The sequence below is a fragment of the Petaurus breviceps genome, unplaced genomic scaffold, assembly GCF_028583685.1.
Source record: "Petaurus breviceps papuanus isolate PSGF00001 unplaced genomic scaffold, PetGlider_PUasm1.0 90823, whole genome shotgun sequence".
Lineage (NCBI taxonomy): Eukaryota > Metazoa > Chordata > Mammalia > Diprotodontia > Petauridae > Petaurus > Petaurus breviceps.
Window position 1 is genome coordinate 506031 of NW_027187352.1, and position 15530 is coordinate 521560.

Genomic DNA, 15530 nt, shown 5'->3' on the forward strand with positions numbered 1-15530 from the left:
CCAAAGTTCAATGTACATGTCCCTTTTATCTCCATGGCGGGGTCAGGTGGCACAGTGGATAGAGTGTTGGGCCTGGAGTTGGGAAGACATTTTCTGGCCTCAGATACTGTGTGTGTGACCTTGGGCAAGTGTTTGCCTCAGTTTCCTTGTCTGTCAAATGAGCTGGAGAAGAAAATGGCAAGCCACTCCATATCTTTGACAAGAAAACCTTAAATAGGATCACAAAGAGTTTTCAGGACATCACTGAAAAAGGACTGGACGTCCACCACAACAATTACATCAGAGAGAATATTGTTTGTTGACTTTCAGTATACTGAGATTTCTCAGCATCTTGCTTCTCTTTCTCAGGCTTCCCTCCATTATGGACATTTGTCTAGAAAACAAACCCATGCTACATTAATTTTCTGTGACAGAGGGTGTGGCAGAGTACACAGGAGATCTCTCTTTGTTGAACTAATTTTTAATATTTATTTCTACTTGTTCTGCAACAAACAACATCCTTGCAGCAGTTATCCTTTCGATCCTTTGAGGGTGAATTTATAGAGCTGACCTCATTGCCATCAAATCGATTGACTTCTCTTTGTATAACATAAAAATACCTGAAAGGCATTTTAAGTGCTGATAGGTATGTTGACTCTCATGCTGAACTTTTCTTTCTGCATTTCATTCTTCTATATAATTTTATATATGATATATACACATACATACACATGTATATATACACATAATGTGTGCATATGTATATACGTACATGTATATTTCAAAAAAGGAAAGGGATTATATACATAGATTACTTACACATATCAGAAAAGGGTGGTCACTCCAAACCTATCCACTCTAGTAACTGAGGAATAGTGAATAGTGAAGTTAAGGAGAGTGAGTTTGGTATATATCGGTGTGTGTGTGTGTGTGTGTGTGTGTGTGTGTGTGTGTGTGTGCACGCCAAATAAGATACTACAGAGAGCAGCTGCAGTATAGAAAAAATAACAGAAGTATAGAGGCATATACAAAATCAAGAAGGGTCACTAACAATACTGTGGGCTCAGATCTATGTCTGTAATCTTAGGTCTCTAGGACCAGGGAAAGATTGCACTCAGAACTTTTGACATTATTAAATGAAGCTTTCCTAATTTCTATGTTCCATTTATGCTTTAGGAGATCTGGGAGAAACTGAAGTTGACCGGGTATTTCATAGGGAATGATGGCCATTTTGCTCAGATCTTTATGACTGTTTTTTTTTTTTTTTAACAATTTCACAGGCAGGAAGAAATCAATCAATAACTCTCTTCTTCCTTCCTTCTTTCCTTCTTTCCTTCTTTCCTTCCTTCCTTCCTTCCTTCCTTCCTTCCTTCCTTCCTTCCTTCCTTCCTTCCTTCCTTCCTGGGAAGGAAGGGTAATTGGAGTTAAGTAACTTGCCCAAGGTCACATGGCTAGTAAGTGTTAAGTGTCTGAGGCCGAATTTGAACTCAAGTCCTCCTGACTCCAGGGCTGGTGCTCTATTTACCAAGACACCTAGACACCCCTAATCAATAAGTTTCGATAGTACTTGGCATGTTCTTGTCAGGCAGTGTTTGGAAAAAGAAGAGAAGGGCTAGCAGAAGAAGAATGCTTAATTAGGGTTGAGACTGACTGGCAGAGAAAGACTAGCCCATAAAAACCAGAGAGGGATGTGTGTGTGTGTGTGTGTGTGTGTGTGTGCATGCATACGTATGGTTTCTAGACTCTTAATAAGTCAATCATTTTTTTTTTTTTTGCTTTTTGAGGTGGGGGGGAAAGTAGGGTAATTGGGGTTAAGTGACTTGCCCAAGGTCACAAGCTAGTAATTGTTAAGAGTCTGAGGCTGGATTTGAACTCAGGCCCTCCTGACTCTAGGGCTGGTGCTCTATTCACGGCATCACCCAGCTGCCCTTTAGTAAGTCGATCTTAACAATGGAGATAACCCAATTCAATGTGTGTTGTCCTCCTTAATATAAATATTTCATAAGATATCTTTATACTGTAAGCTCCTTAGGACTTAATTTTCCATCATCAAAACCCAATAGATATTTTTATATCACAAATATCATTAATAGTTGGAGAGAGTGTCTAGACATAGTAGTTATGGAGTTGGGTTGAGAAATTGAAAATTATTCTTGGAGAGAGGAGGGCTCACTCTGCCATGACCAATGGAATTATCATGAAAAAGAGAGATTTTTACTAAATAGGATTAATGAATGTTTGTAAATTTATCTAAGATGCAAATTTAGTCTTCTTTAAAATGTTTTTCTTTCCTATTCCAATGACATCTGGGACTACCCTGCTCAAGGAGTCTTATCTGCAATATGATACAATGTGTCAATAATGTTTTGAAATAAAAAGTACAAGTAAAAATAAAAACAAGTTATGAAATTCTTTGTACAGTTGCTTATTTTACATTATTATCTCATAAAGTAGATAGCTGTTATCTAGGCCAAGAAGACCCAGGTTCGAGTTTCACCTCTTGACACTTACTACATATGTGTGACCCTGGGTAAATCACTTAAATTCATAGTGTTCTCGGATATCTAAAAGATTTATGCTGCAGAGGGTCCTGAGATGTATGGTAAAGGGAGTTCCCTCATCTGTGAATTCCCTGTCAATGTTCAAATGTACTCTCTACCTCTATTATTTTTGTTGTTGTTTTAAACACACACACATGCATGTGTGTGTACATTTGCATGTGTGTTACATTTGTATATACATTTATATATGTAAACTGTCTTTGGATCACTTTCTTAGTCACTAAATATAGTTTTGTTTTATAATAAGTATCTAATATAAAGAATGTCTTCTAAATAAAAATTCAAAATTATTCACTAATATAGAAAAATTAGGTATAATTAAATTTAGTCCATAATTTCCAGTGCTCCCCCTTGAAGAATCCCTCCACAGGAACATCCAGTAGCCACCTTACTCCCCTCACTCCCCAGTAAACAGCTCCTCCCCATTGCTGACACAGAAAGTGTAGCTGCTTATTGCAGATTCCCTGGTCTTCAGCCTTAGGGCTAGATCTGCCAACACCAGCACCTTCCATTGTCACTCTTCCCTTGCTTCAGAGACTATTACAGAGTAGCCCAAGGCTATTCTACCTACTCTGGGAAGCTAGGTGGTGCAGTGGATAGAGAGCCAGTATGGACCTGGAGTCAGGAGGACCTGAGTTTAAATCCAGCCTCAGATACCAGCTGTGTGATCAGGGCAAGTAACTGAACTTTTTCCTCAGTTTCCATATCTGTAAAAAGAGCTAGAGAAGGAAATGACAAATCTCTCCAGTATCTTTGCCAAAGAAAACTCTAAATGGGGTCAGGAAGAGTGATTGAACAATACTACCACCGCTTTATATACCCTAGATTCTCAGAGGTTCCCAAACTTATTTGGCCTACCACTCCCTTTTCTTTTTAAAAATTTATTTATTTTTGGTTTTTGACATTCACTTCTATAAGATTTTGAGTTTTAAATTTTCTCCCCATCTCCTCCCTGCTCCCCAAGACAGAGTGCAATGAAATATAGGCTCTACTTATGCATTCATGTTAAACTTATTTTCACATTAGTCATGATGTAAAGAAGAATTAGAGTTAATGGGAGGAACCTTAGAAAGAAACTAAACAAAACAGCAAAAGAAAAGGAGAGAAAATAGTATGCTTCCATCTGCATTCAGACTCCAAAGTTCTTTCTCTGGATGTGGATGTGAGTCTTCCATCGTGAGTCTTTTGGAGTTGTCTTAGATCCTTGCATTGCTGAGAACAGCCAAGTCTATCAATGTCAGGCATCACACAGTGCTGCTGTTACTGTGTACAATGTTCTACTGGTTCTGCTCATTTCCCTCAGCATCACTTCACATAAGTCTTTGCAGATTTTTCTTAAGTCTACCTGCTCATCATTTCTTATGGAACAATAGTATTCCATTACATTCTTATATTACAACTTGTTCAGCCATTCCTCATTTGAGAGAAATCCCCTCAATTTCCAATTCTTTGCCACCACATAAAGAGCTGCTATAAATATTTTTTACAGGTCTTTCCCCCTTATGATTTCTTTGGGATATGGCCCTAGAAGTGGTATTGCTGGGTCAAAGGGTATACACAGTTTTATAACCCTTTGGGCATAGTTCCAAAATGATCTCCAGAATGGTTGGATCAGTTCACAACTCCACCAACAATGCATTAGTGTTCCAATTTTCCTATATCTTCTCCAACATTTATCATTTTCCTGTTTTGTCATGTTAGCCAATCTGATAGGTGTTATGTGATACCTCAGAGTTGTTTTGATTTGCATTTCTCTAATCAATAGTGATTTAGAGCATTTTTTTTCATACAACCATAGATAGCTTTAACTTCTTCCTCTGAAAACTGCCTGTTCATATTCTTTGACCATTTATCAATTGGGGAATGACTTGTATTCTAATAAATTTGACTCCGTTCTCTATGTGTTTTAGAAATGAGGCCTTTATCACAGACACTGGTTGTAAAAATTGTTTCCCAGTTTTCTGCTTCCCTTCTAATTTTGGTTGCATTTATAATGGACACCCGAGATATAACAGGACAGTTAGGCCAATTATAATTTGATAGGAGTGTTTATTAACCAGCTGGGACTGCCTCTCAGAGGGAAAGACAGCCCTGAGCTTTCTGTTAGACATAATTTTATAGACAATGTGATTGCTAGCAACAGAATATGTTCCTAAGGGGGTACAATGTCTTTAGCATTGTGTCTATTGAAGCAAAACATTCTCAGTATTATTCCTATTGAAGCAAAACATTAGTATTATTTCTACTGAAGCAAAACAGACCTGAATCCGTGGGAATCTGTGGCATGTTTCTAGCAACACAGGTGAAACATTTCTTTACTATTGGGGCCTCTTAGGTGGTTTCCAAGGAACCTAGTAGGGGTCCCATCTAGCAGGTTCAAGGGGACTTTAGTGTATAATTTCTGGTGGGCACTTCAGCATTGGCTTTGTGTAAAACTTTTTCAATTTAATATAAAAATCATCCAGTTTGCATTTCATAATGTTCTATATCTCTTGTTTGGTCTAGATTCTTCCATTCTCCATAGATCTGACAGATAAACTATTCCTTGCTCTTCCTTTGCTTATAGTATCAGCCTTTATATCTAAATTGTGTACCCATTTTGACTTTATTTTGGTGTATAGTGTAAGATGTTGGTCTATGCTTAGTTTTTGCCATATTGGAAAATATTCCATTTTTCCCAGCAGTTTTTGTCAAATACTGAGTTCTTATCCCAGAAGCTAGAATCTTTGTTATCAAACAGTAAGTAGATTACTATAGTCATTGACTACTGTGTCTTGTATACCTAACCTATTCTACTGATCCACTTTTTTTTTTGGCTTTTTGGAGGGGGGAAGGCAGGGCAGTTGGGGTTAAGTGACTTTCCCAAGGTCACATGGCTGGTAAATGTTAAGTGTCCAAGGTTGGATTTGAATTCAGATCTTCCTGATTCCAGGGCTGGTGCTCTATTCACTACACCACCTAGCTGCCCCCACAACTCTTTTTCTTAGGCAGTACCAAGTAATTTTGATGACTGCTGCTTCATAATACGGTTTTAGATCTGATACGGCTAGGCTACCTTCCCTTGCATTTTTTTTTCATTATTTTCCTTCATATTCTTTTGTTCTTCCATATTACATTTTTTAAATTATTTTTTCTAACTCTATAAAGTAATTTTTTGCCCCGCTCCCCCTGCGCTATCTCTCCGATGGCGGCCGCTGCCGGGGCCATGGCAAAGCACGAGCAGATTCTGCTCCTCGACCCGCCCACAGACCTCAAATTTAAAGGCCCCTTCACAGATGTAGTCACTACAAATCTTAAACTTCGAAATCCATCAGACAGAAAAGTATGTTTCAAAGTGAAGACAACAGCACTTCGTCGGTACTGTGTGAGGCCGAACAGTGGAATTATCGATCCAGGGTCGACTGTAACTGTTTCAGTAATGCTGCAGCCTTTTGACTACGATCCCAATGAGAACAGTAAACACAAGTTTATGGTACAGATGATTTTTGCTCCATCAAACACCTCAGATATGGAGGCTGTGTGGAAAGAAGCAAAACCTGATGAACTGATGGATTCCAAATTGAGATGTGTATTTGAAATGCCCAATGAAAATGACAAATTGATTGATATGGAACCTAGCAAAGCTCTTCCACTGAATGCATCTAAACAAGATGGACCCATGCCAAAACCGCATAGTGTTTCACTCAATGATACCGAAACAAGAAAACTAGTGGAAGAGTGTAAAAGACTTCAGGGAGAAATGATGAAGTTATCAGAAGAAAATCGACACCTGAGAGATGAAGGTTTTAAGGCTCAGAAAGGTAGCACATGCAGATAAGTCTGGATCGAGCTCAGCCATGTCTTTCAGAGAGAATGTCACCAGTCCTCTTCCTTCACTTCTTGTTGTAATTGCAGCCATTTTCATTGGATTCTTTCTAGGGAAATTCATCTTGTAGAGTGAAGCATGCAGAGTGCTGTTTCCTTTTTTTTTTTTCTTGACCAGAAAAAGATTTGTTTACCTACCATTTCATTGGTAGTATGGCCCACGGTGACCATTTTTTGTGTACAGCATCATAATAGGCTTTGCCTTTAATGATCTCTCACGGTTAGAAAACACAATAAAAACAAACTGTTTGGCTACTGGACAAATTGTATATTATCAGATCATCAATAGCAGGTGTCAGTTGCACATTCAGTCCTTTATGAAATTTATAAATAAAGAATTGTTCCTTCTTTGTGGTTTTAATAAGAGTTCAAGAATTGTTCAGAGTCTTGTAAATGTTATTTTAATAATCCCTTTAAATTTTATCAGTTGCTGTTACCTCTTGAAATATGATTTATTTAGATTGCTAATCCCACTCATTCAGGAATATGCCAAGAGGTATTCTGTGGGGAAATGGTGCCTCTTACAGTGTAAATTTTCTCCTTTACCTTTGCTAATATCATGGCAGAATTTTTCTTATCCCTTGTGAGGCAGTTGTTGACTGAGTTTTTCATCCTTACAATCCTGTCCCATGGTATTTAACATAAAAAAATAAAACTGTTAACAGATTCTTGCTGGAAAAAAAAAGTAATTTTTTGACAGCTTGGTTAGACCCCATAATTCTTTTTCTTTGCTTTTTGGAGGGCAATTGGAATTAAGTGACTTGCCCAAGTCCCCACAATTCTGATAATGGGACTTGACTCCTCAGTGGAATAATTTATATCAGCTTCTAAAGATAGCATTTACATTTTTATTTACACTATAGATAGTAAAGAGGGGAAAAAATACCCATAATTTCATTTTGGAAGAGTATATATGCATGTATCTTGATTTTTCAGGTGTCTTTGTCTTTGAGTTGAACACCCTTCACTAAAGTTCATTTCTGATGACTCTTGGTGAAATGGAGATTCTAGGTTCCTAAAGACAATGCCAGTAGAGCTTAGGCTCAGAAACGTCCTAAGGAGATTAGAAAGGATCTGATCATGGGGGCAGAGACAGACTGCATGCAATCCACTTGGAGTATTGTATAGATAAATCCAGTTGAAGATATGTCCCAAAAGATTACATAGAGATATAATAGTGTGGCCCCTGCAGCCCTCAGAATCTATTAGCAATTTTTTTGAGATATCTTAGTTTTACTTGTTTTGCTTTTTTGTTTTAGGGTATATGTGTGGGTGTGTGTAGTGTTGTCTGTACAACTCGAAATTCTCTTGAAAGTATGGAAGATATTACCCTTTAGAGTGATGTTGTATGAATATGAATATGTCTTTCTGTATTTCAGGTTGCAACTATCTGGCCAGATAATTAATGTGAATGATGTTGATCTAATAGGATTAAGTCAAGAAGAAATTTGGTCTACATTTGATAAAATGGAAAATAGTGTCAAGTAAATGCATTTTCCTACATTCATTGAGATTCAAAGATTATCTCTTTTTTTTTTTTTTTTTTTGCCTTTTGGAGGGCATTTGGGGTTAAGTGACTTGCCTAAGGTCATAGGCTAGTTTTTGTGTTAAGTGTCTGAGGTCAGATTTGAACTCAGGTCCTCCTGACTCCAGGGCTGGTTCTCTATTCACTGTGCCACCTAGTCACCCCTCTTCTAATTTTTCTACTGAAAATCTTCAGCAATCTTTTGTCATATCTTATGGGTTTTTCTCAGTTTTTGTAGTTTCTTGCTTCTCAACCACTTCTGACAGTGGAGTTCCCCTTCCACATACAGATTCTCTCCTCCTCCATGTTTCATGATACTACTCTCTCCTGCTGTATTTCCTACTCAATTGTATACTTCTTATTTTTCTATGTCATATCATCTTCTCTCACCTGCTCACTAAGATTGGGTGTCCTCAAGCATTCTGCTACATGGAATTGTGTCTCTCTACACCTTCATTCTTGCTGATCTCATTAGCTCCCATTGGGTGAAATGATTCCCAAATCTTTAAATCAAAGCACAAGCTGTGTCTTGAGTTCTAGACCCAATGAATCAATCAATCAATCAATATGCATCTCATACTCAACACAGACAAATTCCCTTCATTTAACACTTGTTACTGCACTCAAATTTGCTACTTCTATTGTGGACACTTCCTTTTGTTCTGGGCCGCCCAGGTCTCTGCAATCAGATTCATTTTTTACTCATCACTCTCCCTCACTTATACCATCATATCAGTTATCAATTCTTATAATTTCTACCTATGTAACATATGTAGCACATTCTTGCTCCTAACACAACGCTATTTAATCTGGTTCATTGTCCTGTCACTTCTTGCTTGGATTATTGAGATACCTTTGTTTTGTAAAAGATCAAAAAACTTATTGATGGCTTTTGTTTTTTAAAGTCACCACAGTTTCTCCTAGTTTCCCATATCCCTTGCACAGATGTCCACACACTTTTACAAGAAATATTTTAAAACAGTAAAAGAGAAGGGAACCCAATTGGCAAAAAGTCAATGCATTGAAAAAAGTTTGAAAAATATAAGCAATATTCCACTCCCTTCTACCTCCCACCTCTGGAAAAGAGTGAGGGGAGGGAGTCTCTTCTTTCATCTCCATCTCAGGGCTTTGCTTGCTGTTTAAAGTCTGCAGAATTATCTGCATTGAGTTGCAGAGAAAAAAAAAATTTATGTCAGTAGGATTTCCTTTCCGAGCTTATCATTTTGGACTGTTGGGCATTGGCTCTTGTGTGTTTGTTAGAATGTTTTCCCTCTACAAAGCTGGTAGCTCGAATGCTTTTGAACTGATGACTCTTGCTTGGACTCCATTCTTCTTTTTTTTTCTTTGAAACCTCTCTTTTTTAAAAATTTGTTTGTTTCCTTTTAGTTTACAGGATTCAATTCCACAGTTTCTTGAGTTTCACATTTTGTCCCCATCCCCCCCATGGCGGCATATAGTCAAGTATAGGATCTGTAAATACTTTCACATTATACATTAGTCAGGTTATAGAGACGGATTGTATCAGCTGGAATGAAAAATGGTAAAGAGGACATAAAACCAAATAAGAGAAGGAAAAAGATCAGGTATTTTGCTTCCACCTGGATATAAACTCAGTTCTTTCTAGTTCTTTCTCTGGATGCACATATTTCTCTCCATCATGAGTCTCTTGGGATTGACTTATATCACTGCATTGCTGAGAGGAGTCCAGTCTATCAAAGTTGGTCATCACACATACGTTGTGTCTGTAAATGTGTACAAATTTCTCCTGGTTCTACTCTTCTCACTCAGCATCAGTTTGTATAAGCCTCTCCAGGTAAATATGAAGACTGTCTGCTCCTCATTTCTTTTAGCACAATAGTATTCCATAACATGCATATACCACAACTTGTTCAGCCATTCCCCAATTGATGGGCACCCCCTTAATTTCCAATTCTTTGCCACCACAAAAAGAGCTGCTATAAACATTTTTTACATATGGGTCTTTCTCCCACATCTATGATCTCTTTGGGATATAACCCTAGGAGTGGTATTGCTGGATCAAAGGGTATGAAAGTATTTATAGCCCTTTGGGCATAATTCCAGATTGTTCTCCAGAAAGGCTGGATCAGTTCACAACCCCACCAGTAATGCATTAATGTTCCAATTTGCCCACATCCTCTCCAGCATTTATCGTTTTCCTGTTTTGTCATCTTAGCCAATCTGACTGGTGAGATGTGGTACCTCAGAGTTGTTTTGATTTGCATTTCTCTAATCAATAGTGAATTAGAGCATTTCTTCATGTGCTTATAGATATCTTTAATTTCTTTCTCTGAAAACTGCCTGTTCATATCCTTTGACCATTTATCAATTGGAGAAGGTCTTGTATTCTTATAAATTTGACTCAATTCTCTGTATATTTTAGAAATGAGTCCTTTGTCAGAGACATAGGTTGTAAAGATTCTTTCCCAATTTCACACCTCCCTCTTAATCTTGGTTACATTGGCTTTGTTTGTACAGAAGCTTTTCAATTTCATGTAGTCAAAATTATCCATTTTACATTTTATAATGTTCTCTAGTTCTTGTTTAGTCATAAAGTCTTTCCCTCTCCACAAGTCTGATAGGTAAACTATTCCTTGTTTTAGGAGACTGCTTACAATATCAACCTTTATACCTAGATCATGCACCCATTTAGACTTGATTTTGGTATATGGTGTTAGATAATGGTCTATGCCCAGTTTCTGCCATACTATATTCCAGTTTTCCCAGCAGTTTTTGTCAAATAGTGAGTTCTTATCCCAAAACCCAGGGTCTGGGGGTTTATCAAACAATATATTACTATAGTCATTGACTTCTGAATCTCATGTGCCTAATCTATTCCATCGATCCACTCCTCTATCCCTCAGCCAGTACCAAGTAGTTTTGATGACTGCTGCTTTATAATACAGATTGAAATCCGGTATAGCTAGTCCACCTTCCCTAGCATTTCTTTTCATTAATTCCCTTGATATTCTGAACCATTTATTCTTCCAAATGAATTTTTTTACTATTCTTTCTAGCTCTATAAAGTAGTTTTTTGGTAAATTAATTGGTATGGCACTAAATATATAATTTAATTTAGGTAAAATTGTCATTTTTATTATATTAGCTCGACCCAGCCAAGAGCAATTGATATTTTTCCAATTGGTTAGATCTGACTTTATTTGTATCAAAAGTGTTTTGTAGTTGTGGTCATATAGGTCCTGGGTTTGTTTTGGCAGGGAGATTCCCAAATATTTTATAATGTCTACAGTAACTTTAAATGGGATTTCTCTTTCTATCTCTTGCTGTTGAATTTCATTGGAAATATATAGGAATGCTGAGGATTTATGTGGGTTTATTTTATATCCTGCATCTTTGCCAAATTTATTTATTGTCTCAAGTAGTTTTTTACTTGATTCTCTAGGATTCTCTAAGTATGTCATCATATCATCTGCAAAGAGTGATAGCTTGGTCTCTTCTTTGCCTAATTTGATTCCTTTGATTTCTTTTTCATCTCTGATTGCTACTGCTAACATTTCTAGTACCAGATTGAATAAGAGGGGTGATAGTGGACATCCTTGTTTCACCCCTGATCTTATGGAAAATGCTTCTAGCTTCTCCCCATTACATATAATACTTGCTGATGGCTTTAAATAGATGCTCCCTATTATTTTAAGGAAGGCTCCATTTGTTCCTATACTTTCTAAAGTTTTTAATAGGAATGGATGTTGTATTTTGTCAAAAGCCTTTTCTGCATCTATTGAGATGATCATGTGGTTTCTGCTAGTTTTATTGTTGATATGATCAATTATACTGATGGTTTTCCTAATATTAGACCATCCTTGCATTCCTGGAATAAATCCTACCTGATCAAAGTGTGTTACTCTTTTTTTTTTTGCCTTTTGGAGGGCAATTGGGGTTAAGTAACTTGCCCAAGGTTACACGGCTAGTTTTTTTTTTTTTCTGTGTGGGTATTAAGTGTCTGAGGCCGGAATCGAACTTGGGTCCTCCTGACTCCGGGGCCGGCACTTTACTTACTGCACCACTTAGCCACCCCAAAGTGTATTATCCTTGAGATAAGTTGCTGTAGTCTTTTTGCTAGTATTTTATTTAGAATTTTTGCATCTATATTCATGAGGGAGATTGGTCTATGATTTTCTTTCTCTGTTTTATCTCTTCCTGATTTAGGTGTCAGTACCATATTTGTGTCATAAAAAGAATTTGGTAGGGCTCCTTCTTCACTAATTTTCCCAAATAGTCTGTAGAGTATTGGAATCAATTGTTCTTTAAATGTTTGGTAGAATTCACTAGTGAATCCATCTGGCCCTGGAGATTTTTTCCTAGGGAGTTGACTGATTGCTTGCTCAATTTCTTTTTCTGAGATGGGATTATTTAAGTAATTTACTTCCTCTTCAGTTAATCTGGGCAACTTGTATGTTTGTAAATATTCATCCATTTCCCTAAGATTGTCAAATTTATGTGCATACAATTGGGAAAAATAATTCTTAATTATTGTTTTTATATCCTCTTCATTGGAGGTAGATTCACCCTTTTCATTTTTGATACTCATAATTTGGTTTTCTTCTTTCTTTTTTCTATCATATTGACTAAAGGTCTATCAATTTTGCTGTTTTTTTTTTCATAAAACCAGCTCTTGGTTTTATTTATTAATTCAATAGTTTTCTTAATTTCAATTTTATTAATCTCTCCTTTGGTTTTCAATATTTCTAATTTAGTATTTAATTGGGGATTTTGAATTTGTTCTTTTTCTAGGTTTTTCAATTGCATGCCCAATTTGTTGAGCTCCCTTTTCTCTAATTTAATCATGTATGTGCTCAGGGATATAAAACTTCCCCTAAGAACTGCCTTCAATGTATCCCATAAATTTTGGTATGTTGTCTCATTATTATCATTCTCTTGAAGGAAATTACTGATTGTTTCTATAATTTCTTGTTTGACCCACTCATTCTTTAGGATTAAATTGTTTAATTTTCAATTAGTTTTTAGTCTGTCTTTCCCTGGCCCTTTATTGCATATAATTTTTTATTGCATCATGATCTGAGAATGATGCATTTAATATTTCTGCCTTACTGCATAGAATTTTGAGGTTTTTATGCCCTAGAATGTGGTCAGTTTTTGAGTATGTGCCATGAACCACTGAGAAAAAAGTATATTCCTTTTTATCCCCATTCAGTTTTCTCCAGAGATCTATCATACCTATCCTCTCTAAAATCCTGTTCACCTCCTTAACTTCTTTCTTGTTTGTTTTAAGGTTGGATTTATCAAGTTCGGAGAGGAGGAGATTAAGGTCTCCCACTAGTATAGGTTTGCTATCTATTTCTTCCTCTAATTCCTTTACCTTCTCCTCTAGGAATTTGGATGCTACACCACTTGGTACATATATGTTAAGTAATGATATTGCTTCATTCTCGATAGTGCCTTTTAACAGGATATAGTTTCCTTCTTTATCTCTTTTAATTAGGTCGATTTTTGCTTTTTCTTTATCTGAGATAAATATTGCTACCCCTGCTTTTTTTTACTTTAGCTGAGGCATGATATATTTTATTCCAACCTTTTACCTTTACCTTGTGTGTATCCCTCTGTTTCAGATGTATTTCTTGTAAACAGTATATTGTAGGATTATGATTTCTAATCCATTCTGCTATCCATCTCCATTTTATGAGAGAGTTAATTCCATTCACATTTACAGTTATGATTGTTATCTCTTTCTTTCCCTCCATCCTATTCTCGCCCCTCTTAATGTTCATATTTTCCCCCTTCTTCTTTCCCCCCTTAATAGTTTTCCTTTTGACCACCACCTCCCTCAGTATTCCCTTAGCCCCCTCCCTTTTCCTCCCCTTTCCCCTTCCCTCCCTACAGACCACTCCCACCCCCCTTTTGTAACCCTTTCCCCCCCCTACTACCTGTAGGATATTTTTATACTTAATGAAGTATGTTATTTCTTCTTCACACCAAGAGTGACAGGAACAAATCCCATGCGAAGCTCCTCTCCCTCCCCTCTTTCCCTCTAAAATGATACTTTTTGCGTTTCTTCTCCATAGAGTCCTATGCTTAGCTGGTTGTTATTCCCTCCTTGTACCAGAACCAATGAGGGAAAAGCTCATATGATTCCCATCTCCCTCCCTTTTCCTCTGCTATACAGTTTTTATGCCTCTATGTGTGGCATAATTTACCCTTTTCCACTTCATTCATTCCCTTTCTTCCATTGAAGTCCCTTTGTAGCCCTTAATAAGATATTTTTAAATCGTCATTTTGTGTATTTTATACTCATACCCTCTACTTGTCTATAACCAGTTTGCTCTTATCAGATAGCAGGGTGTGTGTGTGTTTTCCTTGTTTACCTTTTTAAGTCACTGTGTCGTAATTGGAGGTTGAATTTTCCATTGAGTTCTGGCTTTTTCATCAAGAAGGTCTGGAACTCTTTTATATCATTGAATGACCATCTCTTTGCCTGGAAGAATATTCTCAGTCTCGTTGGGTATGTGATCCTTGGTTGTAACCCGAGCTCTTTTGCCTTCCGGAAAATTGAATTCCACTGCCTCCGATCTTTCAGTGTAGAGGCTGCCAAATCCTGTGCAATCCTCACTGTGGACCCTCGATATTTGAATTGTTTCTTTCTGGCCGCTTGAAGTATTTTTTCTTTTATCTGGTAGTTCTGGAGTTTGGCCACAACATTTCAAGGACTTTTCAGTTTGGGATCTCTTTCAGCAGGTGTCCGGTGGATTCTCTTGATTTCTATTTTACCCTCAGGTTCTAGTATCTCAGGGCAGTTTTCCTTAACAAGCTCTTGGAGAATGTTGTCCAGGCTCATTTTTTCATCATGATTTTCTGGAGATTCCGATTATCTCTCCTGGATCTGTTTTCCAGGTCAGTTATTTTTCCTTTAAGGTATTTTTACCTCTTTCTCTAATTTTTCATTCTTGTTGTTTTGCTTGACTAATTCTTGGTTCCTTATAGAGTTGTTTCCATTTGGTTGATTCTAGTTTTTAGCAAATAATTTTTCTTGGTTAATTTTTTCAGCTCCTTTTCCATATCATACACTTTTCTTTTTAGAGAGATGTTTTCCTCATTATAATGTTTTTCTAATTCTGCAATTTTGGTTTTGAGAGAATTATTCATTTTGTTTTCTATCTCTCTCATTTTGTTTTCAAAGTTCCTTTTAATCTCATCTAGGAAAGCCTTCTGTGCTTGGGACCAGTGCCCTGTTGAAGTTTCAGCTGTGGGTGTGGAGTCCACATTGTCTCCCTCTGAGTTTAGTTCCTCCCTCTGAGGATAGTAGGACTCCAGAGTCTTTGTCTTTGTAGTCTGCTTTCTACCCATTTTGAGGCAGGATCCTAGCCACGCCCTTCCTCTAGAATCCCAAGCCTTTACTGTAGAGGGTTTTGCCCTGGGGAAAGAGTTACTATGTTTTCAGGGTCAGAGGCGGGGTTTGGAGCAAGTGAGGTTCAGTCTGTCATCCTGGTCTTTGGAGGTCCTGAAAGGGGTTTTTAAAAAATTTCTGGGCTATGAAGTGGTAGCCCCAGGAGTGTTTGCTGTCCAGGACAGGGGCCCCTGTATTTGCTTCTTACCTTTCTCTTTCCAGT

At 37.2% G+C, this 15530-nt stretch overlaps 1 pseudogene; it reads left to right on the top strand.

Annotated features, from left to right (window-relative positions):
- Positions 1-5702: 5702 nt before the first annotated feature.
- Positions 5703-6840, top strand: LOC138148234 (vesicle-associated membrane protein-associated protein A pseudogene; annotated as a pseudogene).
- The last annotated feature ends 8690 nt before the right edge of the window (positions 6841-15530 follow it).